Genomic DNA, 27,587 nt, shown 5'->3' with positions numbered 1-27,587 from the left:
TGCTTTCAAGGAACCAGCAACCATTCTTCCCTGCTGTACCCTTTCAAGCACTTCACCCTCCAAACCTCCATCCTTACTCATCACACTACCCAAGTACTTAAACGTACTCACATTTTCCAATTCCTCACCATCCAACCTCGCTGTACATTCACTGACTTCACCTCTCTCAAAGACCATCGCTTTACTCTTCCCTACATTCACCATTAGATTCCGTTTCTTACACACTCTCTCAAACTCATCCACCAAGCCTTGCAGCTCCCCTTCGTTTTCACTCAACAACACAGTATCATCTGCAAACAACAGTACAGAGAGTTTCCAAACACTACCCTCTCTCACCAGGGCCACTCCAACATCCACAACCCTACCTTGTACCTGTTTTATTACCCCATCCATGTACAGATTGAACAAGCATGGAGACATGACACATCCCTGTTTCAACCCAACCTTCAAAGAGAAAAATTCACTTAGTTCACCATCCACACACACTGCACCCTTAGCACCATCATACATACTCTTCACAGCATTCAACAACTTCCCATCTACTCCATAAATTCTTAATACTTTCCACAATCCTTGTCTATCCACCCTGTCATATGGTTTCTCCAAATCCATGAAAGCCGCATACAACTTCTTTCCCTTCTCTAGAAACTTTTCCACTAAAGATCTAAGTATGAATATCTGATCTACACAACCTCTTCCCTTCCTAAAGCCTCCCTGTTCTTCTCCAACTAATTCCTCTGTTCTTTCTCTAACTCTGTCAATATGTATCCTACCATACACTTTTCCTATTATACGAAGAAGACAAATGCCCCTATGATTACCACACGCTTTTTTTTCCCCTTTTCCTTTGTACAAGGGAATAATTATACCTGACTTCCAATCCTCCGGGACTCTACCTTCCTCCCAGGCCAATCTGCACATTTTCCACATCCATTCTACTACTATCTCTTCCCCATGCTTCAGCATTTCACCACACACTCCATCAATTCCTGGGGCTTTCCTCAATTTAACTTTCTTCATTGCTTCCACAACTTCTACCCTACTGATTTCTTCCTGTCTTCTCACCTCCCTCCTTCTCCCAGCCATTCCCCAGCCACTTATACTCACATTACTTCCATTCTCTATGTTCAACAATTCCTTAAAGTGTTCTCTCCATCTGCTCACTTTTTCTCCCTTCTCCACTAATAATCTACCATTTTTATCTTTCACTCCCCTGCTAGCTTCACTTCCACCCTGTCTTACTCTTTTCACCTTTTTCCAGAACATTTTCTTACAGTCCCTCCACTTTACACTCAAATTCCTTCCAAATCCCACATCCACTCTCTTCTTACTCTCTCTTACTAATCTTTTCACCTCTCTCTTTCTTTCTACATATAACTCTCTCTTCCGCCTCTCAACTTCTTCCACGCCTCTGTTTCTCATCCAAACATTGTATACTTCCTTCTTTAGTGCCACAGCCTGTTTCACCTCTTCATTCCACCACGCTGTTCTTTGCACCCCCCTCCGTCTTCTCTTCATCCCACACACCACATCACATGCTGCACATATTTCCTCTGTGAATATCCTGCACACACCTTCCACATCCCCCATCTGCTGCAGTTCATATTTACCCAATCATTCCTCCACATCTCTCTTATACTCTGCCTTTTTCTCATCCTATTGTTACCTTTCCACTCTCCTTACAAATATTCCTTCTTCCTGTCCTTCCCTTCTTCTATTTCTCCATCTTATTTGGATATTGATTCTGGCCACCACCAAGTAGTGGTCAGAAAGTCCACTCCCCCAAGCTCTATAAGCTCTTGCATCCATTACACATTTTTGCAACCTTTCATCCACACACACACAATCAATCACTGCCTTCCTTTCATTCAGTTCACCACCCACCGTTCTCATCACTCACCATGTATACCTGTGGATCATTTTGTGCCTGAAGAGGGTATTGGCTATCACCAACCCCCTCCCGTACAAATGTCCACTAATGCACTGCCATTCTCATCTATCTCAGCAGGCACACCCCACTCACCAACTATTCCATCCACCTTCACATTCCCTACTTTACCATTCATATCACCGATCAAAAACACTCTCTCATTCCTTCCAAACTTTTCCATGCACACTTCCACATTTGTCCAGAACTCTTCTCTCACTCTGCTTGCATGATCTTGCATTTGCACATACACACTCACAATCGCCCATATTTGTATTCCAATTTTCAATCTTATCCAAACAATCCTTGACCCAACTGATCCATACTCTCTTATGCTCTTCTTCCATCTTTTACTCACAACTATACATACTCCTTCTTTTGCCCTCTCATTCTCACCTACTCCTACACATATACCCCATCCATACTCCCATTCTCTCACACTCTCACCTCTCCATTTAGTTTCAGTTATTCCGCATACATCAACTTTCGCACCCTCAAGCACCTGGACAATCTCTCTCTCTTTCACCTCATCATTTGCTCCCCTTGCATTCCACGTTCCAATTACCACGTCCTTTTTCCGGTCCTTGGTCGTCATCTTTTGGTAAGTCCTTGTCCGAGGCTTATTGTTTGTCCTTTTAGTTAGTTGTTTTCCGGGGAGGGGCACTAACCCTCCGCCAACCCTTTTAGTCGCCTTTTACGACAAGCAGGGATACTGAGGGAGTTTTCTTAAAAAGCCCCCCTACCCCCAGGGGGTAAGAGACACTGGTCTATAATTCAGGGGTTCTTCCCTGCTTCCTCCCTTATAAATTGGTACCACATTTGCCCTCTTTCATTCTTGTGGCACTTTCCCCTCTTCCAGAGAACACACGATTAAACTGTGAATTTTATCTGCCAGTTGTTCTCTGCATTCCTTCAGTACACAGTTAGAAATTCCATCAGGTCCTGGGGCTTTCCTTACATCTTGAGTTTCCAGTAATTTATACACTTCCTGTACCTCCACTTTTATATCTTTTATCACCGGTACATTTCTAATCACTCCCTCCCCTTCCACAAACTCTTTTTCATTAGTGAAAACCGATTGGAAACATTTGTTCATTATTTCAGCTTGCATTGCTGCATCTTTATAGACCTCTCCTTTTCCTTTCAGTTTGGTAATTCCTTCCTTTTGTTTCAGTTTGCCATTAACAAATCTATAAAACAGTTTGGGTTCATCCTTGCACTTGTCTATTATACCTTTTTCAAAATTCCTTTCTTCTCCTCTATGTAATCTTGTGTATTCATTTCTAGTTCGTTTATATTCTTCCTTTGTTCTGTTGTTACCTCTCTTTCTCCAGTTGTTCCGTGTCTTATCTCTCTCTTTTTTTGCTATCATACACCTTCTAGTAAACCACTCCTTTTTCCTGTTTTCTTTCCTCCTTACTCTTGGTACAAATTTTTCCACCCGTAAATTATAGAGGTTTAGAAAGATATCCCACTTCCTCTGTATCTCTCTTGTTTCTCTGAATTTTCTCCAATCCGCATTTTCAAAAAATTGTCTCAATCCTGTAAAATTTGTTCTCCCAAAGTAGTATCTTCCCTGCCTATGAAGTTCGTCTCTTGGCTCGACGTTCCCTATTATCATCTGGAACTCAATGACCCCATGATCACTTTTTCCTATAGGACAGAAATATTTCAATGATTCTGTTACATCGGGTTCTTTGGTAAACAGTAAATCTAACCCTGCTGGTGTGTCCTCACCTCGGAACCATGTCTCTTCTTTGACCCATTGTGTCATCACATTATTCATTATTATATTTAATAATATAGTGCCCCATGAATCCTCACTGCTTCTTGAGTCCCATTCCTCCCAGTTCACCTCTTTACCATTTTAAGTCACCCACCAAAATAATATTGTTGCTTTTCTCAATTATTTTTTGTAAAGAACTAGCCATATCTGACATCTCCTGGTATTCGTCATCATACCATGCTCTCATCTTAGGGGGAACATACACTACCACCGTATCTCTCTTGCCTCTCTCTACCTTCCTCAAGATCTTTACATCATTAGCAAACAGACTTGCATAACTGTTCACTCCATCTACCATATCATTTACGTAAATCAGGAACATTACTGGCGCCAACACTGAGCCTTGAGGGACTCCACTTGTTACTTCCCTCCATCCAGACATCTTATCCTTTATTACTGTCCTCATTTGTCTGTCTCTCGAAAAGTCTCTCATCCATTTCAGAAGTTTCCCCATTAGTCCTCCTATATATTCTAGTTTCCACATTAGTCTCTTATGAGGTACCTTGTCAAAGGCCTTCTCTAAGTACACACAATCCACCCAACCATCTCTCTCCTGTACCAAATCAATCGCTCTTGAGTAAAAGCTCAACAAGTTAGAAACACATGACCTTCCACTTCTGAATCCAAACTGACATTCAGCCAAAATATTCATCTCTTCCAGATATTTTATCCATCTGTCTTTCAGGATTCTCTCACACAATTTTGCGACCATGCTGGTTAGAGACATCTGTCTATAATTCAGGGGTTCTTCCCTGTTTCCTCCCTTGTAAATTGGTACCACATTTGCCCTCTTCCATTCTTGTGGCACTTTCCCCTCTTCCAGTGAGCATACGATTAAACTGTGAATTTTATCCGCCAGTTGTTCTCTGCATTCCTTCAGTACCCAATCAGAAATTCCATCAGGTCCTGGGGCTTTCCTTACATCTTGAGTTTCCAGTAATTTATATACTTCCTGTACCTCGACTTTTATATCTTTCATCACCGGAACATTTCTAATCACTCCCTCCCCTTCCACAAGCTCCTTTTCTTTAGTGAAAACTGAATGGAAACGTTTGTTCATTATTTCTGCTTGCATTGCCGCATCCTTAAAGACCTCTCCTTCTACTTTCAATTTGGTGATTCCTTCCTTTTGTTTCAGTTTGCCATTAACAAATCTATAAAACAGTTTGGGTTCATCCTTGCATTTGTCTATTATACCTTTTTCAAAATTCCTTTCTTCTTCTCTACATATTCTTGTGTATTCATTTCTTGTTCTTTTATATACTTCCTTTGTTCTCTTGTTACCTCTCTTTCTCCAATTGTTCCACGCCTTATCTCTCTCTTTTTTTGCTATCATACACCTTCTATTAAACCACTCCTTTTTCCTGTTTTCTTTTCCTCTTACTTTTGGTACAAATTTTTCCACTCCCAAATTATAGAGGTCTAGAAAGATATCCCACTTCGTCTGTATCTCTCCTGTTCCTCTGAATTTTCTCCAATCCGCATTTTCAAAAAATTGTCTCAATCCTGTAAAATTTGCTTTCCCAAAGTTGTATCTTCCCTGTCTATGAAGCTCGTCTCTTGGCTCGACGTTCCCTATTAACATCTGGAACTGAATGACCACGTGATCACTTTTTCCTAAAGGACAGAGATATTTCAATGATTCTATTACATCAGGTTCTTTGGTGAACAGTAAATCTAACCTTGCTGGTGTGTCCTCACCTCGAAACCGTGTCTCTTCTTTGACCCATTGCGTCACCACATTATTCATTATTATATTTAATAACATAGTGCCCCACGAATCCTCGCTGCCTCCCGAGTACCATTCCTCCCAGTTCACCTCTTTACAGTTAAAGTCACCCACCAAAATTATATTATCGCTTTTCTCAATTATTTTTTGCAAATAGCTAGCCATATCTGACAACATCTCATGGTATTCGTCATCCTTCCATGCTCTCGTCTTTGGGGGAACATACACTACTGCCATATCTCTCTTAACATTCTCTCCAGTTTCTAATTTCATATATATCACTTCAGCCCTGCCTTCTCCCATTTCCATAGTATCTACATTTATGATGTTCTTCACTGCTATCATCACTCCTCCTCCCTTTTTTTCTTTTCTGTCTTTTCTCCACAGTTTGTATTAACCATCTCCCAAATGAACATCAATATCTTCTCTTAATTTGGTCTCTACAAAGCACATGACATCAGGTTCATGTTCTCTCAAGAAATCGTTAATTTCGATCCTTGTCGATATGAAACTATCAGCATTAGTATATATCACCTTCAAATGATTTTTGACGTTTTTAATACCCTCTTCTCTCCTACTCTCTGTCCGTACCACTTCCTCAACTTCTGATCTTTCACAACCATCCCCCTTAGTTTCCTTCACTTCCATTTCCTTAAATACCATTTCCTTACTTTCATATCCAATACTCTCCAAAAAAAAGTATTGCATTCTTCCTCTGTCCTCTTATCATTTTTTTTCCTTTACTTCTTCCTTTAATGATTTTAAAACTTCTCTTTCTTCTTCATTCAGATCTTTTCTTATTATAATATTTTTCATCCCTGCCTCTTTACTTAATTTCCAGGTCACTTTAAGTATCTCATTTATTACACTTTCTGATGTAAACTTGACTCTCATTGGTCTTGTTTCCCCTTTCTTATAAGGCCCTATCCTCCTTACTTCCTCAATTTCTTTTACCCACTTGTCTCCTTCAGGGTCATTGCCTAATAGTCCTCTCACCAGGTTCGTGTGTCTCTCGAGTCTTACGAACCTAACCTTTTCTTCCTCTTCCCTATTTCCAAATACTACCACACATCTGCTCCTTTCTACAGTTTCTCTCACTATTTTCTCTTTTTTCTTCAGTATTTTCACTACATTTTCTTCCATTTTTTTCTTGTTCATTTCCCTTTCTTCCTGGATGATCTCTCTTAAGCTGACCACTTCTTTCTGTTCTTCTTCTACGTGTGCCCACTTTGCCTTATGTTCTTCTAATACATTACTCACCTTCTCCGTTTTATTAGTACTCTCTTCTAGTTTCCTCTTCAATTCAACATTTTCCCGCTTCAAATTTCTAATCTCTTCATTTGCTGTTTCATTGGATTGGATCAGACTCTGTATGGTAGTTTCCGTATTTTCAGACACATCCTTTATCACTAGATTCTTTACTTTCTTTTCAAGTTCACTAATCCTCATAATTAATATTTTAACCAGGTCCATGACATTGGTATTTGTATCAAATCCTTGAAATTCTAGTCCCTCACAGTTTACATTTTCGGCCATGTTTGATGTTGGTTAAATACCGAAACAGATGTTACCAAAAAAAAAACTACAAACATTCATGTATAGTCTACCCAGTAAATCTTTACATTTTTGGTAGTCTATTAACTTTCATTATTTTAAATTTAAAACAAGACCTTAGGAGACAGGACAGACAAAATTCCTGAAACTACTTAAGGTTAGCAGCGATGGCTGGGACGTCTGCTCTCTTTGGCTGTTTCTCCGTGTGTGTGTGTGTGTGTGTGTGTGTGTGTGTGTGTGTGTATTTACCTATTTGTATTTACCTATTTGTAGTATACAGGAATTGAGCAATGCTCGTGTTGTCCTGTCTCCATATCCACATTTATCAAGTCTACCTTTACACACATGAATGTTTTTCTCATGCACCACCTCTTTGTCTAAGTCGTTCCAAATATTTAAGAATATACCTAATTGTGATATATACGGAATGTACTATGCTCGTGGGTTTCCGTCGCTGTTTCTCAATAAGTCGAATTTAACTTTAAACTCGTTTATGTTTTTAGACTGGACGATCTCTTTGTCCAGGCTATTCCATAAGTCTATACTTCTGTAAGGAAAGCTATATTTCTTGATATCCTTCAAGCAGCTTGACTTTTTCAATTTCATTCCATGTCCTCTTGTTGCTCTCTTATCCCATACAAACAGATCTTCTTTGTCAATTTTATCTCCTCCCACCATGGTCCTGAACACCGCAATCATGTCTCCCCTCTTTCTCCTTTCCTCTAACGAAGGCAAATCCAGTTTTTCCAGCCTCTCTCTGTATGACAGGTCTGTCAGACTGGGGACCATCTTGGTTGCTGTTCTTTGTATTCTCTCAATCTTGTTTATATCTTTCTTTTTGTGTGGGGACCACACTACCGCTGCATATTCTAACCTGGGGCGGATCATGGCCACTATCAATTTTTTCATCATTTCCTCATCCATATAATGAAATGCTACTCTTATGTTAGTCAAGAGCTTATAAGTCTCTCCAACTATCTTGTTAATGTGCTTTTCTGGTGACAAACTATCTTGGACCAGCACTCCCAAATCTTTCTCTTCTCTCCTTTTTGTGATTAATTCATTACCCAAAAAATAATTTAGTGATGGTCTCCTGGTACTTTTACCCATTTCCAATATTTTACATTTCTTTACATTAAATTTCATTTCCCACGTCCGGCTCCAATTGTGTATCCTATCCAAATCCTCCTGCAGTATTTTACAATCCTCCTCAACCTCTATCTTCCTCAAGATCTTTACATCATCAGCAAACAGACTCGCATAACTGTTCACTCCATCTACCATATCATTTACATAAATCAGGAACATTACTGGCGCCAACACTGAGCCTTGAGGGACTCCACTTGTTACTTCCCTCCATCCAGACATCTTTTCCTTTATTACTGTCCTCATTTGTCTGTCTCTCAAAAAGTCTCTCATCCATTCCAGAAGTTTCCCCTTTAGTCCTCCTATATATTCTAGTTTCCACATTAGTCTCTTATGAGGTACCTTGTCAAAGGCCTTCTCTAAGTCTAAGTACACACAATCCACCCAACCATCTCTCTCCTGTACCACATCAATCGCTTCTTGAGTAAAAGCTCAACAAGTTTGAAACACATGACCTTCCACTTCTGAATCCAAACTGACATTCAGCCAAAATATTCATCTCTTCCAGATATTTTATCCATCTGTCCCTCAGGATTCTCTCACACAATTTTGCGACCATGCTGGTTAGAGACACTGGTCTATAATTCAGGGGTTCTTCCCTGTTTCCTCCCTTGTAAATTGGTACCACATTTGCCCTCTTCCATTCTTTTTGGCACTTTCCCTCTTCCAGTGAGCATACAATTAAGCTGTGAATTTTATCCGCCAGTTCTTCTCTGCATTCCTTCAGTACCCAATTAGAAATTCCATCAGGTCCTGGGGCTTTCCTTACATCTTGAGTTTCCAGTAATTTATACACTTCCTGCACCTCCACTTTTATATCTTTCATCACCGGAACATTTCTAATCACTCCCTTCCCTTCCACAAGCTCCTTTTCTTTAGTGAAAACTGACTGGAAACGTTTGTTCATTATTTCTACTTGCATTGCCGCATCATTAAAGACCTCTCCATCTACTTTCAGCTTGGTGATTCCTTCCTTTTGTTTCAGTTTGCCATTAACAAATCTATAAAACAGTTTGGGTTCATCCTTGCATTTGTCAATTATACCTTTTTCAAAATTCCTTTCTTCTTCCCTACGTATTCTTGTGTATTCGTTTCTTGTTCTTTTATATTCTTCCTTTGTTCTGTCGTTACCTCTCTTTCTCCAATTGTTCCACGCCTTATCTCTCTCTTTTTTGGCTATCATACACCTTCTATTAAACCACTCCTTTTTCCTGTTTTCTTTCCCTCTTACTCTTGGTACAAATTTTTCCACTCCCAAATTATAGAGGTCTAGAAAGATATCCCACTTCCTCTGTATCTCTCTTGTTTCTCTGAATTTTCTCCAATCCGCATTTTCAAAAAAGTTTCTCAATCCTGTAAAATTTGCTTTGCCAAAGTTGTATCTTCCCTGTCTATGAAGCTCGTCTCTTGGCTCGACGTTTCCTATTAACATCTGGAACTCAATGACCACGTGATCACTTTTTCCCAAAGGACAGAGATATTCCAATGATTCTATTACATCAGGTTCTTTGGTGAACAGTAAATCTAACCTTGCTGGTGTGTCCTCACCTCGAAACCGTGTCTCTTCTTTGACCCACTGCGTCATCACATTATTCATTATTATATTTAATAACATAGTACCCCACGAATCCTCGCCGCCTCCCGAGTACCATTCCTCCCAGTTCACCTCTTTACAATTAAAGTCACCCACCAAAATTATATTATTGCTTTTCTCAATTATTTTTTGCAAGTAGCTAGCCATATCTGACAACATCTCATGGTATTCGTCATCCTTCCATGCTCTCGTCTTTGGGGGAACATACACTACCGCCATATCTCTCTTAACATTCTCTCCAGTTTCTAATTTCATATATATCACTTCAGCCCTGCCTTCTCCCATTTCCACAGTATCTACATTTATGTTGTTCTTCACTGCTATCATCACTCCTCCTCCCTTTTTTTCTTTTCTGTCTTTTCTCCACAGTTTGTATTTACCATCTCCCAAATGAACATCAATATCTTCTCTTAATTTGGTCTCTACAAAGCACATGACATCAGGTTCATGTTCTCTCAAGAAATCATTAATTTCGATCCTTGTCGATATGAAACCATCAACATTAGTATATATCACCTTCAAATTATTTTTGACATTATTAATACCCTCTTCTCTCCTACTCTCTGTCCGTACCACTTCCTCAACTTCTGATCTTTCACAACCATCCCCCCTAATTTCCTTCACTTCTATTTCCTTAAATACCATTTCCTTACTTTCATATCCAATACTCTCCAAAAAAAAATATTACGTTCTTCCTCTGTCCTCTTATCATTTTTTTCCTTTACTTCTTCCTTTAATGATTTTAAAGCTTCTCTTTCTTCTTCATTCAGATCTTTTCTTATTATAATATTTTCCATCCCCGCCTCTTTGCTTAATTTCCAGGTCACTTTAAGTATCTCATTTATTACACTTTCTGATGTAAACTTGACTCTCATTGGTCTTGTTTCCCCTTTCTTATAAGGCCCTATCCTCCTTACTTCCTCAATTTCTTTTACCCACTTGTTTCCTTCGGGGTCAATCTTGCCTAATATTCCTCTCACCATGTTCGTGTCTCTCTCGAGTCTTGCGAACCTAACCTTTTCTTCCTCTTCCCTGTTTCCAAATACTATCACACATCTGTTCCTTTCTACAGTTTCTCTCACTATTTTCTCTTTTTTCTTCAGTATTTTCACTACATTTTCTTCCATTTCTTTCTTGTTCATTTCCCTTTCTTCCTGGATGATCTCTCTTAAGCTGACCACTTCTTTCTGTTCTTCCTCTACGTGTGCCCACTTTGCCTTGTGTTCTTCTAGTACATTACTCACCTTCTCCGTTTTATTAGTACTCTCTTCAAGTTTCCTCCTCAGTTCAACATTTTCCCGCTTCAAATTCTTAATCTCTTCATTGGCTGATTCGTTGGACTGGATTAGACTCTGTATGGTGGTTTCCGTATTTCCTGACACATCCTTTATCACTAGATTCTCTACTTTTTTTTCGAGTTCACTAATCCTCATAATTAATGTTTTCACTAGGTCCATGACATTAGTATTAGCATCAAATCCTTGAAATTCCATTCCCTCATTGTTTACATTTTCGGCCATCTTTAACGTACCGATCAAGTACCTAAACGGCTGTTACCAATAAGCCACAAACATTCATGTATACTATTGCCAACAAATCTTTACATTTTTGGTAGTCTACCAACTTTCATTATTTTAAATTTAAAGAAAGACCCTAGGAGACAGGACAGACAAAATTCCTGAAACTACTCAAGGTCAGGAGCGATGCCTGGGACGTCCTCCCTCTCCGGCTGTTCGTGTGTGTGTGTGTGTGTCTGTCTGTCTGTCTCCAGATGACTGAGTGTAGACGTACCATTTTCACATCCCAGAATTTTAGCCATGTTGATATAAGACTGTATGTTTTAACATAATCCTTGAGTGAATGAAGAAAAAGTACATACACTAGTGAGTGGTGGCAATGATGTGAAAAACGAGAGGCAGACAGCAAGCAATGTGTATGTGAGTGTGCTTAAGTGTTTGTGTGTGTGCACTCAGTTGATCTAATGTAATCACACTATTTCACATCCCATAATTTTAGCTGTGATGACTTATGAAAATCTGATTTAGCAAAATCCTCTATAGTCTTTTTTTTTTTTTTTTTTTTTTTTTTTTTTTCCCTATGTGGTCTGACAGCAAAACTTTAGGGAGGATGGTCACAGATGAGGGCCAACTTCTGGGATTTTCCCATGCAAAGTTTTTGTTTTGTACATTTACTGGGTCAGATCATAGTTTATTTATATGGGCAAAACGTGTTTAGTGCAAATCGGGCTTGAATAAATTGAGGGTTTACCATACTGTTTTCCATTCCCAAACAGCACACACCTTATCCACCCACCTCTCCCTCTTGGTAAGGTGAGAAACTATGATAATTTAATACAAGCAGCAACAACATACCAAAAGGAGGTCAAGGAGCCTACTCAGGAGGGGAGAAAGTTCCAGGAGCCTTTCACCACTCAGGAAGTATGTTGGAGGAAGAATACGGCACACACTGGAAGTATAAAAATTCTCTAACTTTTTCTCATAAACCAATTTTGAATGAGTAAAATGTAATTAAGAACACAGTCCAATCATCTATCTATCTATCTATTGCCAGACGCTTCAATCCCGTTTGGGGTGGCCACAAACAAATCGCCTTCAAGTCACCCTGTCCCCTGCCATTTCACTCCCCAGCTCCCAACTCACACCCCCCTCTCTCATATACCTCTCCACCCCATCCCTCCATCTCATCCTCGGCCTCCCCCTCCCTCTTTCCCCCTCCACCTCACTCACATACACTCTCTTCGTCAGTCTTTCACCCTCCATCCTCTCCACATGGCCAAACCACCTCAGTGTGTTCCTCATAACGCTTCCTATCACATCCACATCAACACCACAACGCTCCTTTATATCCTCATTCGTCAGCCTGTCTCTCCATGTGACTCCACAGGCTCCTCTTAAATAACTCATTTCCACTGCTCACACTCTTGACTTGTGTCCTTCCAACAACATCCAAGCTTCACTTCCGTACGTTAGAGTTGGTATCACAATACTGTTATGTAGTAACTTTTTCACTTCCATGCTCACTTCCCTGTTTCTTATCACTGCTTTCAAAGAACCAGCAACCTTTCTTCCCTGCTGTACCCTTTCAAGCACTTCACCCTCCAAACCTCCATCCTTACTCATCACACTACCCAAGTACTTAAACGTACTCACATTTTCCAATTCCTCACCATCCAACCTCGCTGTACATTCACTAACTTCACCTCTCTCAAAGACCATCACTTTACTCTTCCCTACATTCACCTTTAGATTCCGTTTCTTACACACTCTCTCAAACTCATCCACCAAGCCTTGCAGCTCCCCTTCGTCTTCACTCAACAACACAGTATCATCTGCAAACAACAGTACAGGGAGTTTCCAAACACTATCCTCTCTCACCAGGGCCACTCCAACATCCACTACCCTACCTTGTACCTCTTTTATTGCCCCATCCATGTACAGATTGAACAACCATGGAGACATGACACATCCCTGTTTCAAACCAACTTTCAAAGAGAAAAATTCACTTAGTTCACCATCCACACGCACTGCAGCCTTCACACCATCGTACATACTCTTCACAGCATTCAACAACTTCCCATCTACTCCATATATTCTTAACACTTTCCACAATCCTTGTCTATCCACCCTGTCATATGCTTTCTCCAAATCCATGAAAGCCGCATACAACTTCTTTCCCTTCTCTAGAAACTTTTCCACTAAAGATCTGAGAATGAATATCTGATCTACACAACCTCTTCCCTTCCAATCATGTTCAACACAAATATGTAAAACACAAACCATGTTCAATGTGTATGTTTGGCTACTGGAAGAAATAAATAAATAAATAAAAATAAATAAACACCCTATGCAAAATCCACATAAAAGTGCATCAAATTTACTGTTTTAGCCTCCTGCATGAATAACCTAAGCACCATCCTTGTCACTGCTAATACACACAACAATTTATTATCCATCCATCCATTGCCAGACGCCATGTATCCCAAACGGGGTGGTCAAGGGCTTAGAGTTAATTGTTTTACAGGGAGGGGCACTAATCCTCCACCAACCCCACCTGACACGTAGGGATGCCAACAGCATCTGGTGTTCCCAGGCGGTCACCCATCCAAGTACTAACCAGACCCAACTATGCTACATGAAATATCACCAATAATATGTAATAAGTAATGATCAGGGGTTTTACAATGCATATCTGCTTCTATTAGTGGGACGTGGGGGTGCTCACCATCCACTCACTCGATGATAACCCAAGCACCATCCTTGTCACTGCTCATACACTCAAGAAAATTATTATGTGATACAAGAAATCACCAATGAGATGTGAAAAGTAATGATCAGGGGTTTTACAATGTGTATCTGCTTCTACTAGTGGTAGGTGGGGGTGCTCACCATCCACTCACTCGATGTAGTGCTGCTCTCGAGTGCCTGCCCTTTGCATATCTGCTTCTATTAGTGGTAGGTGAGGGTGCTCACCATCCACTCACTCGATAATAACCTAAGCACCATCCTTGTCACTCCTCATACACTCAAGAAGATTATTATGTTACACAAGAAATCACCAATGATATGTGAAAAGTAATGATCAGGGGTTTTACAATGTGAATCTGCTTCTATTAGTGATGGGGGGGGTGCTCACCATCCAATCACTCGATGTAGTGCTGCTGTCGAGTGCCTGCCCTTTCCTCCTTTCCTTCTTTGCTTCCTACCTCTTCTGTCTTTCTTCCCTTCACTCTTTCCTCTTCCTTCTGTCTATGGGTGACCCTACACTGAGTGACATGACAAATGGTTTCCTGTACACCAGGAAACCATTTACTGTGCTGGGTGGTAACCGTATAACCAAATTATGGCACCTGAGGGTTTAGTGGGTAAACCATAGATAGGTACTGTTTCTGACTTAACTTATTTAGGTACAGTAATGTGGGGTCTGACAGACCCTAACATTAAAAAATACAAAAAAATACTTACACTGCATTTATTAGTAATTCCTTATTTCTACATGAAACTAGATCATATTTCTTTATTTTAAAGAAAAAAACAAAGTCCATTTTTCACTATATTTTCTTAACTTCATTTTAAATCAGAACTTCCATTTTTTTCTACATTTTTTTTTTTTTAATTGCCCTATGAAAACTGAAAAGTTTCTTCTTCCAACGGTGGGTGCTCCACACATCACCGATGGTGGGAACTCCTTTTCAGAAATGGAGAAACAAAGCAAATGAATATTTCACCGGAAATTGAGAATGTACAAAATCACCTACAAATTTTTACGTATTTTTGTTTACCTCCAATTGCTACTTCCTCATATGCATATTTTTTTTTACATCCAGGGCTCCATTTTTAGTCTGTATATGCTGCAGGCATCTGTTAACAGGACAATCCAAGAAAGAAAAAACTTCTACCTGCACTAGTATCTAATTGTACTCCCCAGGCACTGACAGTGGTGGCAGCTGGAGCACTCTATTCTCATCTGCAGTGACTGCAGTTAGATACTAGTGCAGGTAAAAGTTTTTTTCATGGATTGTCATATTAACTGATATCGGCAGTATATAGACTAAAAATAGAGCCCCGGATGTAAAAAATATGCATATGAGGAAGTCACATGAAAGGTAATCTAGGGTCTCTCAGACCCAAACAAGTTACGTGTTAGGTAATCTGGGGTCTGAAAAATCCCAATGGCCCTATAGGGCCAAATTAGAGCCATGCTTGGGGTTTCATTTGCTTGGGACTTGTCTTGGAAAGATCATATTACATCTCTTGTAAAATCTGCTTCCAAAAGATTGGGTGTGCTAAGCCGACTCCGTTCCTTCTTTGCCCCTGCACAATTGTTGACTCTATACAGGGGTTTCATCTGCCCCTGTGTGGAGTACAACTCTCATGTGTGGGGAGGCTCCCCACATACAGCTCTTCTCAATAGGGTGGAGTCAAAGGCTTTTCGTCTCATCAACTCTACCCCTCTTACTGACTCCCTTCAACCTCTGTCTCTTCGCCGCAATGTTGCATCTTTATCTCTTTTCTATCACTACTTCAATGGTCACTGTTCCTCTGAACTGTCTGCATGCATTCCTCCACTTCTACGACGGGCGCGTAGCACCCGTCTAGCAGCAAACTCTCACCCCTTTTCTGTCCAACTCTCTAATGCAAGAGTTAACCGTTACTCCCAGTCCTTCATTTATGCAACAGGTCAACTCTGGAACTGTCTCCCTCTGTCTGTATTTCCTGCTTCCTATGATCTCCAGTCTTTCAAACGCAGTGTCAAGGCATCTCGAAATGCATGGATCTTGAATTTGGCTCTCTCTTATATTTTGTTTTTCTCTTGGAAGGAACAGTTTTGCGGGCTCATTGCCTTTGGTTCCTTCTTCCCCACATAAAAAAAAAAAAAAAAAAAAAAAATTCAGGAGGGTACTTGGAAGGACAAGCTTTTTGGATTTAAAAAAAATAAACACCACATGCAAAAAAAAAAAACTCTGGGGTCTGTCAGACCCCACATTAACTATCTAGGGTTAAGGTGCTCCAATCGGATTTAGGTTGTGCAGGTTTATATCCAAGGGGTGGTTGGGGTTTACTGCTCACCTTATGCCACTCGAGGATGAGTGAGGCTGGCCACTCCCATCTTAAATGTCAGGATCACCTTGCCTAGCCCTTGTCTCCTTTGTTCCTCATGAGGCAATACAGGATTACATGATGAATGAAATGAATGAATCTGCTTCTATAAGAATATTCACATGAAGCAGGTAAACAAGTGTACAGAAACTCCCACAGCACAGCAGTCAACTCTGTAGTCTCAGAACCTCATCCCCCCTTCCAACCAAACCCTTCTTTCATCAGAGTAATGACCTACAAGTATTTAAATTCGCAATGGTGATGTAACTAACAGACAGGGAGTGAGAATGTGCTGGTATGGGAGTTTACTTATTAAGGAAAAACAATGATATGGCTATGGTCAGGTTACTGTGAAAAAAAAAAGGGGGTGGGGGGAGGGGACACGTTAGGGTTCTGATCAAAATTGCCATAGGGATGCACTGGCATAGTTATGGTTGGGACAATGTGACAAAAAGGCTGGTATTGGGCTAGACCTCTAATCAAAATACCTTTCCTACATGTACTGTATTCTGGTGTAATGCTTAACACAAAAATGTCCAACACCATGGTTTTCCCCAATGTAAATATACACTGGCCATGACTCAGGAAATATTTACTTTCTGAGGACAGGAAGGAAAGACTACTATCCACATATCAAAAATGGAAAGTATGACAGGCACAGTGAGGAAATGAAAGCCCTGCATGGCATAGGGATGTAGTTCCCTCACTGCTCAGCATGTGTTAGACAAGCAATCTTGTACCTCTTGCAACATGGAAGCATGGGGGGTTGGGGGCCACCACTGCTGAAACCAGACTGAAATAAAACCAACTAGGCACCTTGTCCTTCAAACAAAGCAATAACATAGTAGTTAGCCCTACCCTACTCTCGAAAACGACATACAATAGTCAAGATAAAACACAGCAAAGTACTCTATATGGTCCTCCAATGTACATACCTCATAAAGGCCATAAGCTGAGATGTAGATACAGTTTTAGCTACAAGCCGTTGATGCCAACTCTCCAGCAGGCAGAGGCTGAGGCTGCCAAGACTCTGCTGTTCTATGGTTTGAAGCAACAGCAGTAAGTCATTACAGTTAGTCTGAGTGGGATGACAAATGACTGTGTTAGAAAGGAGTTTTTCTCTCTCTGTTAGCTTCATCAGCACAATGACATCTTTAATACAGGTATACCCCGGTTTAACGATGTAAATGGTTAGGTAAAACCCCATCGTTAGGTGGGGTATCGTATATTAGGGTACTTCTAACATGTAATGGGAAGCATTTATCAGCCCTGGGTTTCCCTCCAAACCAAGTCCAAAAGTCACGCAAATGAGTCCAAAAACAAGTTTAAAGCCAATGTAAATGGCATAACAGCTGTAAAGGAAGCTAACCTAAGCCTAACACCTGTAAATATCTCACTAAAACCAACAAACAAAATCTGAAAATCATCAAAAATGTCTGAAAAAAATCAAGCTTAGTAAATTATACCCCAAAATGACAATGTTCACCCCATCTATGGCTAAAAAAAATTAATCCAAGTCTAAAAACAGTTTATAAATCAACCTAAACACAATTTTAGTCTAAAATATAATCAAAATCGATTTAAAAAATCAAAACACATTGTTAAACCTTGGTTTGGCCATCATTAGGCAGGGTATGGTAGTATTTCTACCCCCATCACAAAGCCAGGGTATCACATCTAGAGGTATCGTGTATCGAGGAATTACTGTACTTTATGCCCCCTACCACCAGAAGACTTCCATCTACAGAACTTACCCCATAAGTTGTGACATACTTCAATAAAGGATAAGCCCCTGACAGTGCCATCCCTCAACATACATCAATTAAAATTTATTTCCTGTGTGTGTGTATTTATCTATTTCTAGTATACAGGAATTGAGCAATGCTCGTGTTGTCCTGTCTCCATATCCACATTTATCAAGTCTACCTTTACACACATGAATATTATTCTCATGCACCACCACTTTGTCTAAGTCGTTCCAAATATTTAAGTATTTACCTAATATACCTAATTGTGATATACACGGAGTGTACTATGCTCGTTGGTTTCCGTCGCTGTTTCTCAATAAGTCAAGTTTAGCTTTAAACTCGTTTAAGTTTTTAGACTGGACGATCTCTTTGTCCAGGCTATTCCATAAGTCTATACTTCTGTAAGGAAAGCTATATTTCTTGATATCCTTCAAGCAGCTTAACTTTTTCAATTTCATTCTGTGTCCTCTTGTTGCTCTCTTATCCCATACAAACAGATCTTCTTTGTCAATTTTATCTACTCCCACCATGGTCCTGAACACTGCAATCATGTCTCCCCTCTTTCTCCTTTCCTCTAAGGAAGGCAAATCCAGCTTTTCCAGCCTCTCTCTGTATGACAGGTCTGCCAGACTGGGGACCATCTTGGTTGCTGTTCTTTGTATTCTCTCAGTCTTGTTTATATCTTTCTATTTGTGTGGGGACCACACTACCGCTGCATATTCTAACCTGAGGCGGATCATGGCCACTATCAATTTTTTCATCATCTCCTCAACCATATAATGAAATGCTACTCTTATGGAAGTCAAGAGTTTATAAGTCTGTCCAACTATCTTGTTAATGTGCTTTTCTGGTGACAAACTATCTTGGACCAGCACTCCCAAATCTTTCTCTTCTCTCCTTTTTGTGATTAATTCATTACCCAACAAATAATTCAGTGATGGCCTCGTGGTTCTTTTACCCATTTCCAATATTTTACATTTCTTTACACTAAATTTCATTTCCCACGTCCGGCTCCATTCGAGTATCCTATCCAAATCCTCCTGCAGTATTTTACAATCCTCCTCAACCTCTACCTTCCTCAAGATCTTTACATCATCAGCAAACAGACTTGCATAACTGTTCACTCCATCTACCATATTTACGTAAATCAGGAACATTACTGGCGCCAACACCAAGCCTTGAGGGACTCCACTTGTTATTTCCCTCCATCCAGACGACCTATCCTTTATTACTGTCCTCATTTGTCTGTCTCTCAAAAAGTCTCTCATCCATTCCAGAAGTTTCCCCTTCAGTCCTCCTATATATTCTAGTTTCCACATTAGTCTCTTATGAGGTACTTGTCAAAGGCCTTCTCTAAGTACACACAATCCACCCAACCATCTCCCTCCTGTACCACGTCAATCGCTCTTGAGTAAAAACTCATCAAGTTAGAAACACATGACCTTCCACTTCTGAATCCAAACTGACATTCAGCCAAAATATTCTTCCAGATATTTTATCCATCTGTCTTTCAGGATTCTCTCACACAATTTTGCGACCATGCTGGTTAGAGACACTGGTCTATAATTCAGGGGTTCTTCCCTGTTTCCTCTCTTGTACATTGGTATCACATTTGCCCTCTTCCATTCCTGTGGCACTTTCCCCTCTTCCAGTGAGCACACGATTAAACTTTGAATTTTATCCGCCAGTTGTTCTCTGAATTCCTTCAGTACCCAATTATAAATTCTATCAGGTCCTGGGGCTTTCCTTACATCTTGAGTTTCCAGTAATTTATACACTTCCTGTACCTCGACTTTTATATCTTTTATCACCTGAACATTTCTAATCACTCCCTCCCCTTTCCACAAGCTCCTTTTCTTTAGTGAAAACTGAATGGAAACGTTTGTTCATTATTTCTGCTTGCATTGCCGCATCCTTATAGGCCTCTCCTTCTACTTTCAGTTTGGTGATTCCTTCCTTTTGTTTCAGTTTGCCATTAACAAATCTATAAAACAGTTTGGGTTCATCCTTGCATTTGTCTATCATACCTTTTTCAAAATTCCTTTCTTCTTCTCTACGTATTCTTGTGTATTCATTTCTTGTTCTTTTATATTCTTCCTTTGTTCTCTTGTTACCTCTCTTTCTCCAATTGTTCCACACCTTATCTCTCTCTTTTTTTTGCTATCATACACCTTCTATTAAACCACTCCTTTTTCCTGTTTTCTTTCCCTCTTACTCTTGGTACAAATTTTTCCACTCCCAAATTATAGAGGTCTAGAAAGATATCCCACTTCCTCTGTATCTCTCTTGTTTCTCTGAATTTTTTCCAATCCCCATTTTCGAAAAAGTTTCTCAATCCTGTAAAATTTACTTTCCCAAAGTTGTATCTTCCCTGTCTATGAAGCTCATCTCTTGGCTCGATGTTCCCTATTAACATCTGGAACTCAGTGACCACATGATCACTTTTTCCTAAAGAACAGAGATATTTCAATGATTCTATTACATCGGGTTCTTTGGTAAATCTAACCTTGCTGGTGTGTCCTCACCTCGAAACCATGTCTCTTCTTTGACCCATTGCGTCATCACATTATTCATTATTATATTTAATAACATAGTGGCCCACGAATCCTCGCCACCTCCTGAGTACCATTCCTCCCAGTTCACCTCTTTACAGTTAAAGTCACCCACCAAAATTATATTATTGCTTTTCTCAATTATTTTTTGTAAATAGCTAGCCATATCTGACAACATCTCATGGTATTCGTCATCCTTCCATGCTCTCGTCTTAGGGGGAACATACCCTACTGCCATATCTCTCTTGACTTTCTCTCCAGTTTCTAATTTCATATATATCACTTCAGCCCTGCCTTCTCTCATTTCCACAGTATCTACATTTATGTTGTTCTTCACAACTATCATCACTCCTCGTCCCGTTTTTTCTTTTCAGTCTCTTCTCCACAGATTGTATTTACCGTCTCCCAAATGAACATCAATACTGTATTTTCTCTTAATTTGGTCTCTACAAAGCATATGACATCAGGTTCATATTCTCTCAAGAAAAAATTAATTTCAAGCTTTGCCGATATTAAGCCATCAATTTTAGTGTATATCACCTTTAAATTATATTTGATGTTTTTTATACCCTCTTCTCTCCGTCAGCACCACTTCCTCAATTTCTGATCTTCCACAGCTATCCCCCTTAGTTTCCTTCGCTTCTATTACCTTAAATACCACTTTCTTACTTTCATGTCCATTACTCTCAAAAAAAAAGTATTACAGAAATCACTCTAATATCCGGATGCCCAATAACCAAACATCCCCACTACCCGGACCTTATCGTCCTGTGATCCAACATTCCCAAAATGGTCCGAAAACCCAAAAAAATAAAAACGATTTTTTGCCGTCCGTAATTTGGACTTGCCGCGCGCGCCGCGGGAGAGCATTGTTTTGGTGCGTCATTCCTCCGACGTCCGATAGAGCGCCGCTGCATCCTCCCCACTTCCCGCCTGTCTCTCACCGCAACTGGACCTACGCTCTTCGCAATGGCTGCCCACGTGCTCGCTTTTGTGGTGGTGCCGTACTTGCTGCAAGGCCTCCTGCTGCTCTTGGGCCTCCTCTTAGTGTGTGTGATGATGGCCCCGCCACCTGAGAAAAGGAAGAGAGTGGTGTTGACTCTGGAAAAGAAGAGGGAGATATTGGAGAAAGTTGATGCGGGTTGGTCTTCTTCCCGCATTCTCCGCGAGTACAACCTGGCCCGGTCGACTTTGTTCGATATCAAACGTTCCCGAGACAAACTCATGCAGTACACGGCTGACTTCTCGTCGCGAAGCAAACACAACGTGGAAAGGAAGGTTATGTTTACCCCCAAGTTTGCAGAAATCGACCGATCCACGTTGATTTGGTACCGACAGCAACGTGCAGCTGGTGTGATGGTACGTGGAACGGGGCTGAAGGCTGCTGCTGAGAAGTTCGCAAGGCTTCACAACGCCCTAGACTTCAAGGCATCCGAGGGTTGGCTCTTCGCATTCAAGTTGCAACATGGCCTTACTAACCGTAAAGCACATGGCGAAGCATTGGACGCTAACGAGGATGGAGTTGACGAGTTTCGGCACAAGGTGAAAGGCTTGATCGACAGGGAGGGCCTCACTCTCGGTCAAGTCTATAACGCAGACGAAACTGGCCTATTCTATCGCTCGCTGCCAACGAACACTCTAGCCAAGGAGACGGAGAAGCGTGTACCTGGCCGCAAGCTTTCTAAGGAACGGATATCTGCTTTGTGTTGTGCCAGTGCTAACGGCATGCACCGGCTTAAGCCCGTTGTTGTTGGCCGTGCAAAGCAGCCTCGGTGCCTTCGTGGGGTGATGGATGTCCTTTCTGTCGTCTGGTACCATTCTTTGAAAGCATGGTTCACAGTTGTGATTTTCAAAGACTGGTTTCACCATCACTTCGTCAAGGAGGTCATCCAGTACCTGACGAAGACACTGGGAATCCCTCGTGACCAGGTAAAGGCTCTCCTGCTCGACAATGCACCTGCCCACCCGTGCGACAAGGACTTGGTTGCTGAGAATGGCCATATTAGCTGCATGTTTCTGCCACCTAATACGACTGCTCTCATTCAACCCATGGACCAAGGAGTGATCGTGGCAACAAAGCGCCTGTACCGTCGGAAGTTCCTGGACGAGGTGATGGTTGTTCTCGAGGACGAGGACGAGCGCAGGGAAGGACGTGACACATGAGGCAAGCGGACTTTGGAAAACCTTCGCCGCTACAACATCAAGTCTGCGCTGTAGAACTGGGCTAGTGCATGGAAGGAAGTCCCTGTGAAAACTCTTGAAAATGATTGGTCTCGTCTGCTTCTCGGAACGGATGTGGAGTACGATTTTCTAGGGTTTGACGTGGATGACTTCCATGCATGGCTATGTACGCACGGCGACGTTGTTGATGTGGACGATGTTTGTGAGTGGTTGGACGATGACGAGGCGATCCTGGGTATCAGATGTTGTCTGATATCGAGATCGCGGCTTCGGTTGCTGGTGTCAGTCCCGAACTTGAAGATTCCGACGACGAAGGCGACGATGATGCGGACTCCTCCCAGCAGGACACTACTCCAGCCATCCCCAAGCTAAGTGCACTCCGGGAACATCTAGAGTTCGTCCTAGACTACCTGGAACACCCGGACTGCGACAGGGAGATGGGGCCCTTGGGACTCGTGGAGGAAGTGCGTGCTTTCAGGCAGCGCATCATCAATCGCCAGAATCGTCGGTCCTTGCGTCAGTCAACGATTGACAGTTTTTTCAGGCCCGTGACCCCCGCTGTGCCAAGCCCTGGCTCCACTCCGTTGCCTCCCCAAGACAGGCCCTCATGCTCCGAGCCACAGCCCAGCACATCAGCCACGGTGGAGTCACTGCTCGACGTGAGTTTGTGGCTTTCCTCAGAGTCTTCTGCAGTGGGTACGCCATCACCACGACCCAGCGATGCACCCCTTGGTCGCCTGCCAGTGATACTCTCGGACTCTGACAGTGAATAAACAGCAAGAACTTCTCCACTAGACCACACGGGAATTTTGAGTGTTGTGCAGTGAAAAAAACGGTGTGCTGTGTTAAGGTTTTAGAGTTGAGAGAAAAGACTCAGTGGAAACTAAATTTAACGTAAATAAACTTCTTTGTTTTGGCTTTGGAAATTTTGAAAAGATTGGGAAAAGTTAATGTGCAACACAAAATTAAACTGGAACATTATTTGGACTAAAGTGAACACCGTGAAGAGAACGGACTTCTGTGTGTTATTGACTAAGTTCAGTGCAAGACTTCAGGAAGAGTGTACTGCAAGTGCTTCAGGAAATCGTTCTTACTGTCAGAGTCCGAGAGGAGGCGGTTATTCATCGAGGTGGCCAGGGACTTGCTGTAAGTAGCCAGAATGTTTCATACTGTACTTTTTTCCATACTATACTTACCAGAATGTTTCATACTGTACTTTTTTCCATACTATACTTACCTCATGCATGTGCAGTAGGAATGTGTTTTTCAGAGTTAGACTAGGTTAGGGTCCATAAGTACCAGAATGTTTATTAATGTATGAACATACTTCTAAACCCTCATTTTATGTTTCTTTTGCATTTATTTCAGTCATTTATGTGCCTTATTGATGTGATTTGGGTGTTAAATAAGTGCTATGCATGTCTAGAGGGAGTTATATAGGTGTTTCTCTGAGTTAGGGTCCATAAGTACAAGTCCATAAGCTGGGGCCCAATATCCGGACAAAACCAACAACCGGACCTACCAATGGCTCTATTACGTCGGATATTGGAGTGATTACTGTACATTCTTCCTCTGTCCTCTTATCATTTTTTTCCTTTACTTGATCCTTCAATGATTTTAAAACTTCTCTTTCTTCTTCATTTAATCTTTTCTTATTATAATATTTTCCATCCCTGCCTCTTTGCTTAATTTCCAGGTCATTTTGAGTATATCATTTACTAAACTTTCTGATGTCAACTTGACCCTCATTGGTCTTGTTTCCCCTTTCTTATAAGGCCCTATCCTCCTTACTTCCTCAATTTCTTTTACCCATTTGTCTCCTTCGGGGTCAATCTTGCCTAATATTCCTCTCACCAGGTTCGTGTCTCTCTCGAGTCTTACGAACCTAACCTTTTCTTCCTCTTCCCTGTTTCCAAATACTACCACACATCTGTTCCTTTCTACAGTTTCTCTCACTATTTTCTCTTTTTTTCTTCAGTATTTTCACTACATTTTCTTCCATTTCTTTCTTGTTCATTTCCCTTTCTTCCTGGATGATTTCTCTTAAGCTGACCACTTCTTTCTGTTCTTCTTCTACGAGTGCCCAGTTTGCCTTATGTTCTTTTAATACACTACTCACCTTCTCCGTTTTATTAGTACTCTCTTCTAGTTTCCTCCTCAATTCGACAATTTCACGCTTCAAATTTCTAATCTCTTCATTCGCTGTCTCATTGGACTGGATCAGAGTCTGTATGGTAGTCTCCGTATTTTCAGACACATCCTTTATCACTAGATTCTCTACTTTCTTTTCAAGTTCACTAATCCTCATAATTAATGTTTTAACCAAGTCCATGACATTGGTATTTCTATCAAATCCTGGAAATTCGAGTCCCTCATTGTTTACATTTTCGGCCATGTTTGATGTTGGTTAAAGTACCAAAACAGCTGTTACTGAAAAATACTACAAACATTCATGTATAGTCTAGCCAATAAATCTTTACATTTTTGGTAGTCTATTAACTTTCATGATTTTAAATTCAAAACAAGACCTTAGGAGACAGGACAGACAAAATTCCTGAAACTACTTAAGGTCAGCAGCGATGGCTGGGACGTCTGCTCTCTCTTACTGTTCGTTCGTGTGTGTGTGTGTGTGTGTGTGTGTGTGTGTGTGTGTGTGTGTGTGTGTTCTTACCTTACCAACCTAATTGTGTCTTTACAGGAATGAGTCAAGCTCGTACTGTCCCATGTCTTAAACCATTTTTATCGCACGTATCCATAAAGTTATGAATTGTTTTGGCACACAGTATTTCATCCGGTAGTGCATTCCACTGATCAACTGCCCTATTTGGGAAACTAAATTTCCTTACGTTTTTATCGCCTCTCGTTTTTTTTAAGTCTTTTGCAGTGTCCTCTTGCTGATGCTTCCCCATAGGCTATGTAACCTTTTATGTCTATTTTCTCCTTCCCTGATATGCATTTATGTAGCAAAATCATGTCTCCTCTTTTCCTTCTTTCCTGTAGTGTAGGTAGATTCAGTTTTTCTAGTCTTTCCTCACAGCTTAGATCCCTTAAGCTTGGCACCCATCTTGTAGCGGCCCTTTGAACTGTTTCAATCGTATCTATGCGTTTTCTGAGATGAGGACTCCAGACTACTGATGGTGCTAGGCAGGCTCCTGTGAAGGGTCTTCATAAGCATCAATCCAAACCCGCTCGCTCGCCAGGTGTACAGTCCCGCACTTAATCATCATTCCTCCATTATGGGTTCTATCATCCAGTGGAAATGTCGGGGTTTATGTGCAAACTATGAGGAACTGTGTCATCTTGTTTCTCAATTTACTCCTCTGTGCATGTGCATCCAGGAGACCATGGTGGGTCATACTGTTCCTTCCGGTCCTTCTGGCTACCATGCCTTTTATTCTGATCCTATGCCAGGCCAAGGTCATCATGGAGGTGCTGCTATCTTCCTTCGCAAGGATATTCCATACAGTCATCTGGACATCTCCACTCCCCTGCAGGCTGTCGTTGTCCGGATGTTTTTACGTCGACAGTATACAGTTTGCAGTCTTTATCTTCCTCCTAGTGCTACTGTTGAAAAGGCGGATCTGGAATGCCTTATTCATAACGTTCCTTCTCCCTTTCTGTTACTAGGAGATATGAATGGTCACCATCCGCTATGGGGAAGTAGTGAGGCCAACCCTCGGGGTGTAAAGCTGGCCTCTTTAGTGGAAGATGAGGAGTTAGGCATTTTCAATACTAATAAAATGACATATTTCCATAGTCAGACTGGAACTTTTACTGCCATTGCTTTGTCTTTATGCTTAGCTGATGCTGTTTTAGATTTTACCGGGGATGTGTTGCCAGACCTGTATGGCAGCGACCATTTTCCATTACTTTTAACTACTAGTGCTCGTGGACCTCAGCCACGTCTTCCTCGCTGGCTTCTGGATAAGGCTGACTGGCCAAGTTTCAGGGAATTAAGTTCCATTTCCCTTTCTTTCAACGAGTTTGGCTGTCTTACTGAGGCTGTGTCATATTTCAATACCGTGTTGCACTCAGCAGCCCTGTTATCTATTCCAAAAACGAAGGGTCAGTTTCCTAAACGTCCAGTTCCTTGGTGGAACTCTGAGTGTAGTTCCGCAGTGAGAGCCAAACAAGTCGCCTTCTCTCGACTTCATCGTCACCGTAGGAATCCTCAGTATTTGGTGGCGTATCAGAGGGCACAAGCTCATATGAGGCGGGTTTTAAAGGAGGCCAGGCGTTCATCCTGGAAGAATTATGTTTCCTCCATCAATTCGAGGACTTCCATCACCCGGGTGTATAACACCAGGATTTTTTATCCCACCGTTGTTCATCAGTGTAAGATGAGAATTTTATCCCATCATTATTTATCAGGTTTGTTCTGTTTAACTTACTTGTTGATAATACAAAGGGTACTCAACTTAGTCTCCCCTCAATGATTGATAAAATATTCACCAAAGAAAAAAAACAAAAACAAAGGGGGGGGGGCAACTTCGACTTTGAATGATAATGGTTAATTGCATAAAGGATATTTTTGGTAGCGTTTGTATTTTTAGCCGAGTCAAGAATAAGTTAGTACCATGTGTGTTAGTCATTCCCAAAGCGGAGGAATCTTGAACTGGAAGGGGAGTGAATCATGCGTGAGAGGACAAAATTCCCTTAGTTGGATATCATAATTGCATATACTTTACTTTAATAACTCTATACTCGTTCAACAACAGACATTTTTTTTTAATTACATGACCTTTAATAATAT

At 41.1% G+C, this 27,587-nt stretch overlaps 1 protein-coding gene and 1 long non-coding RNA gene across 2 annotated transcripts in view; one reads left to right on the top strand and one right to left on the bottom strand.

The window, feature by feature from the left end:
• The window catches only part of LOC145405070 (uncharacterized), a 44,125-nt gene extending 26,756 nt beyond the window's left edge, over positions 1 to 17,369 (bottom strand). The window contains exons 1-2 of the long non-coding RNA XR_013898260.1: positions 17,289 to 17,369; positions 12,109 to 12,202 (exon numbers count right to left, since the gene is read on the bottom strand). This is a non-coding gene — a long non-coding RNA (uncharacterized LOC145405070). The remainder of the gene's footprint in view (positions 1 to 12,108; positions 12,203 to 17,288) is intronic.
• LOC145405068 (uncharacterized) overlaps positions 1 to 27,587 on the top strand; it is a 457,223-nt gene that overhangs the window by 321,876 nt on the left and 107,760 nt on the right. The gene's annotated exons all lie outside the window — the stretch shown is intronic.

This window comes from Coenobita brevimanus, chromosome 65 (assembly GCF_032717465.1).
Source record: "Coenobita brevimanus isolate Jiangsu-jjx chromosome 65, ASM3271746v2, whole genome shotgun sequence".
NCBI lineage: Eukaryota > Metazoa > Arthropoda > Malacostraca > Decapoda > Coenobitidae > Coenobita > Coenobita brevimanus.
Note: the sequence above shows the minus strand (reverse complement) of the source record. Positions and strands in the feature narration are given on the sequence as shown.